At 60.6% G+C, this 5290-nt stretch overlaps 1 protein-coding gene across 1 annotated transcript in view; it reads left to right on the top strand.

Annotated features, from left to right (window-relative positions):
• The first annotated feature begins 1995 nt into the window (after positions 1–1995).
• Positions 1996–5290, top strand: part of NR5A1 (nuclear receptor subfamily 5, group A, member 1) — a 24425-nt gene continuing 21130 nt past the window's right edge. The window contains exon 1 of the mRNA XM_008568018.1: positions 1996–2182. The gene's annotated coding sequence lies outside the window, so the exon portion shown is untranslated. The remainder of the gene's footprint in view (positions 2183–5290) is intronic.

Here is a 5290-nt window from a genome sequence, read left to right as displayed (position 1 = left end):
GGTATTCATCCAGAAACAAAACTGTTGCATTAAAATGGGGACACTAGGGCTGGCCCGGTGGCGCACTGCTACAGTGTGCCGCTTGGGAAGCGCGGCGGCACTCCCGCTGAGGGTTCGGATCCCACATACAGACCGGTTCCCACTCACTGGCTGAGCGAGGTGTGGGCGCGACACCGAGGGTTGCGATCCCGTTGCTGGTCCCGGTCCGGTACGGGCGCAACACTGAGGGTTGCGATCCGTTGCCGGATACGTTCGGATCCCACATACAGACCATCCAGAAACAAAACTGTTGCATTAAAATGGGGACACTAGGGCTGGCCCGGTGGCGCACTGCTACAGTGTGCCGCTTGGGAAGCGCGGCGGCACTCCCGCTGAGGGTTCGGATCCCACATACAGACCGGTTCCCACTCACTGGCTGAGCGAGGTGTGGGCGCGACACCGAGGGTTGCGATCCCGTTGCTGGTCCCGGTCCGGTACGGGCGCAACACTGAGGGTTGCGATCCGTTGCCGGATACGGGGGAAAAAAAAAATGGGGACACTAAAATAAGAATAATGAAATAAAATAAAATAAAATGGGGAGACTAGTTAGGTTCAGCCATATGCAAGAGAAGTGAATCTTGTAAGAATTTCTATAGGTGAAAGAGAATTGTGTACTTTGGGGAATAAGCTGTATGTTATGTTGTAGGTACAATTAGAATATATTTGATCAGTAGAATCAGTTATGATTGTCAGTAAAATAGTGTTGTATGTTCACAAAAAAATTAAGTGGCATAATGAGGAAAAAACACACTAGTTTTTAAATACCTGTATAATTGGCTTCAGTTATCCAGAAAAATCCCTCTCATCCCAAGCTAGATAAGTGAGTGTTTTACATGATTTGTCTATTTCCTCAAATGAACAGATATGTGTGTGTGTATTGGGTGGTGATTCTCAATAATGATTGCCCCATCATCCCCCTGTGCCCCACTCCATCCCCAGGATGAATGACTCGGAGGTAAATCCTCTTCCCTTGTCATCGTGTGGAATCCCCAGTGCCAGGAACAGTGCATGACACCTAGGGAGCAATCAGTACACGTGAGACGAACCAAGGAAGGCACCAAAGAGCACATATGTGTGGGAGGGGCACAGGGCACAGCAACCTGGGTCCTGCAGGACCAGGATCATTCGGGACCTGTCTGGGCCTAGGGATTGATCAGGGACATATCCCAGGCTGCTTGGGAAGGCCTGGCCTTCTAAATAAAACCCACTTCCATCTACCTTGCCCTATCCTGGCCTAGCTACCCACTTGGTCCAAACTGGGACTGCTGTAGCCAACTACTTGGCCCCAGAGACAGTCTCAGCCCAGCCTCAGTTTTTCCAGCTATCGACTGGGAATATCAGCAGCCCACAGTAGATGGTGACATTCAAAGAAGCCGATGTTGAATGCATCCATGAAATGTTCAGCCAGCTCACCTGCTCACCTTCTGTTCCCCCCATCCCCTTCCTTTCTTTCCTTACCTTATGGAAGAGTAAAAAAGACAAGTCCACAACAGCAGGCCACCTGGTCAAGTAGTCCGTGCCCCTGCCTCTGCACCAGCCTATCCTGACTCCACTCCCATGTCTGGGCCAAGATGGACCACGCAGGGCCAGGCCCCAGGGAGGTAGCCATTCAAGGGGAGAGAGGCCAGGCTGCAGGCCGGGTGGGGGAGCAGCCCATAAATCTGGTCCCACTCCCACCCAGTCGCTAACAAGCGGGGCTGCCTACCCGCCTACGTGGGGTCCCTGCCTCTGGGCTCCCACAGCGGCCTGGAACAGCCAGCTGGCCAAGGCCTCCAGAGTGCCTTGGCCTCCGCCCCCACCCGCGGCCCCCAGATAGATAGGGGTATTTTTTTTCTTTTAGGAGAAGAAAAAAAAAAATAGACCTAAATGAAGAGAAACACCAACAAAGAAGGAGAGAGGCCTGCGGAGTCACGTGGGGGCAGAGACCAATTGGGCCTCCGGTGGCCCCCCCCAAAGGGCGGGGAGGAGGAGGAGGACGGACGGACAGGGCCAGCCTGCTGTCCGCCTGCCGCCCGCTGTAGTGTGAAGGAGTTCCTGTGTGCCCACGGTCGCCACTGCCCCACCTGGGCCACCGGAGCCTGCCCCTGGACCCCCGGTGCCCACTGTCCACCCTCATCCGGCGTGAGAGCTCTCCTTCCGCTCCGTAAGTGAGGGCCTGGGCCCAGGCCTCTAATGGCCAGCCTCCCTCCTCAGTGCCTCCCTGAGGCCTGGGCCGGCCACTGCCTGCTCTGCTGAGTGACTGGTGCTCACTGCTCTGGGCAGGGAAGGGGCCAGGGTCTCCCCAGACCTGCTCTCCCACCATGCTACCCCCTCTTCTTCCCTGGGCAGCTGACGGGAGGAGCTAGGCCCATGGCGAAGGGCCCTATGGGGGTCTGCGGATGCCCCGCTGCCTATTGGTGGCTGGGTGTTTACGGGGGTGTGTTGGTCCGAGCCTAGCAGTCTGTGAGTGTGTCCATGGGTCTCTGGACCTGTCTTTGGGTCTCTGGGTCTCCCTGCCTGCGTGTCTGTGTCGTCTCTGTGGATGTCTGAGTCTCGGTGTGTATCCGCATGTCTGTCTCCATGTCCATCTGTCAGTCCAGCTTCTGTGGCAGGGCCAGGTCTATGTTTGCCTCCCTGGGTAGGTGGGTGATGGGTGGTGATTCCCCTCATGTTGGGCTGGAACCTAGGGCTGCGGTGGGGGGGGGGGTGCAACGGAGCCCAACCTGTGATATAGAACCCCTGGGGAAGAGGGGGGTCGAGATGAAGAGAGAAGGGAAAAGCTGGCTCAGAGCTCAGTCCACCACCCCACCTGGGCCCCCAGCCCAGACTTGTGCTCACACTGCCTGGGTCCTCCCAACAATGTCCAGGAGACCCCAGGTGGGCTCTGCATAGAGTAGCCCACTGGGCGCCCCAGCCCACGCCTCCCCCTTGGTTCCCCTCCACTCCCCTGCAGAGATGGTGACGCTTTTACTTTCCACTTTCTGAGGGCTCCTCGCTGACGGGAAGCTGTTCAGAGGCAGAGTAGCCCCCGCCTCCAGCTAAGGCAGAGGGTGGTGTTTCTCAGCGGCTTGGGGTGGGGGACCGTGACTATGGCTCTCTGGGTCTCTTTCCTCTCTCCTCACCAATATTCGTCTATGGAATCGCCCAGAAACGGCAGAACCCCTTCTGTGGGCCGATCTTTTCCATTTTACATATGGAGAAACTGAGGCTCAGAAAGGCGAAATGACTTGCCTGAGCTTGCACGGCAAGTCTGCAGACTCCGCTCCTCATTCCGCGGGGTGAGCAAGACAAGGGTGGTCGGCGCGGGGGTCCCCGGGCTTCGGCTCGCAGGACTAAAGCGCCAGCTCCAACAGAAGCCACGGCCTCGGGGCCGGGGCGCAGACTCAGCCTTTCGGTCGGTTGCGTTGCTGCCAAAGCAAAATTGCGGTATTTCCCGGCTCGAAGATCGCGGCTTTTTGGCCTCGCAGTCCCCAGCACTCTCTCGGACCGAGGTGCCCGCGGGGGCGGAGGCAGGATGCGAGCAGGGCCCTTCCTCCCTAGGCTCTGTTTCTTTAACTGAAAAAAGGGGGCAGCCCGCTGGACGTCCCCAGACCCAGAGCAGTTGCTCTGCCCTTCCTGGCAAGGGGACCCCTTTGTCCCCAAATCTGCTGGGCGCTCCCTTCCTCCGCCCTGGCCCAGGTGAGGGCTCAGAGGCCTGCAGGGGTGCCCTGCCCCTGGGCTCTGTTCTCCCAGCTCCCGCGGTGGCTTCGGGCCCTCATTAGACCTCGGAAAGTCGCAGAGCGGGATGGCCACGATTACCATTTCCAGACGAGCACACTGAGGCTCGTGGAGAAGGGGTTTGCGCGGATCTCTCCGCGGAGCCACTGAGCCCCTCCGCCATGCCAGGCATGTGTTTTGCCAGCGCGACTTCGACTCATCCTCACGACCCATCCTTAAGGAAGACCGGTCATCATTCCTACTTCACAGATGAGGAAACTGAAGACTGCAGACGGGGACAGACTTGCTTACGGCTCGAGTGAGGAAATGTAGAAGGACCAATGGGAGAACCTGGCTTCTAGCCTTGAACCCGTGCCGTGCCACGGTCCCCACGCTCGTCCTTACCCACCTCCACGCTGCAAAACGACCAGCGCCCCCAGCGTGGCCCCGGCCACGAATAAGCTGGACTTGCAAATAGGAGCTCGCCTCCTCCCGTCGCAGGCGGTGGCCCAAGGCCCCCCGGCGCCCGACACCTGCCCGGATTCCGGGGCGCCCGGTCTCCGCCGTTCTCGGGCTGCGTGCGGACCCCGGGGGACGGGCTGGGGCTGAGGGGCCGAGAGGATGAGGGTGAAGACGCGTGGCAGCCGGGGGGAGGGCAGGGCGCGGGCCGGGCCTCCGCCCCCGGATCCCCCACGCGCCGTTAAAGAGGGGCCGGTCCCTGGCCCCGCGCGNGCGCCGGGCCCGCGGCTCCCACCCCGCGCCCGCGGTCTCGGCTGCGCCCTCTCCGCCGTGTCTCCGCCCGACGTCTCGGTCTCGGGGGCGCGGGCTGCGCTTCCCGTTGCCGTCGCTGTCGCGCGCTTTGTCTCCGGGTCCGGGGCCCCCGGCGGCGCCGCGCTTTCGTGCTCTCTGTCCGGGCGCCGTCGTCGGGCTGGAGCCCGGTCTGGGTCCGACCCTGCGGGGACACGCCTCTCGGCTCCCGGGTCCGGCCGTTTTCCGTGCGTCGCCCGGTCCCCGACCCTCTTGCTGGGCGCCTCCGCCTCTGCAGATTCTCTCTCGGTGTCCCTGTCACTGCCTGTGCCTCGATCTCTGCAGGCTTTCTCCCGAGCGGCGGTGTCTCGGTCTGTCTGTCGTGGATCACTGTGTCTCTGACTGCGCCTGTCTCTCCCAGGTTTTCTCTGTGGCCTCTGTCTCTCGGTGTCTCTGACCTGGTCTTCCTCTGTCCCTCCTTCGTTCTCTCTGTCTCGTCTCCCCAGGTTTTCTGTGACTCGGCTTCGGTGTGTCTCTGTCACTCTCGGTCTCGCTCTCCGTTCAACAGTCGGTCGGTGTCCCTCGCTCTCGTGGCTGCCCACGTCTCTGCCTCTCCCACATTGTCTCTGTCTCCCTCGTCTCTGTCGCATTCCCGGAACACCTGGGCCCCGCGCCCCACTTCCCCGCCGGGTTCACTGGCGTCCCCCCCGCGGCTGATCCCATCTCGTTTTCTCAGAATCGGGGTTTTGTTCTCAGACAAACGAATCCGGATCGAAGCGCATCGAATCCGAGGCTCCCGGACCCGGCGCGGCGGGCGCGGCGCGGGAGG

Source organism: Galeopterus variegatus, unplaced genomic scaffold (assembly GCF_000696425.1).
Source record: "Galeopterus variegatus unplaced genomic scaffold, G_variegatus-3.0.2 Scaffold367, whole genome shotgun sequence".
NCBI classification, from domain to species: domain Eukaryota; kingdom Metazoa; phylum Chordata; class Mammalia; order Dermoptera; family Cynocephalidae; genus Galeopterus; species Galeopterus variegatus.
The sequence above is the reverse complement of the archived record's forward strand: the minus strand, read 5'-3'. Positions and strand labels throughout refer to the sequence as shown.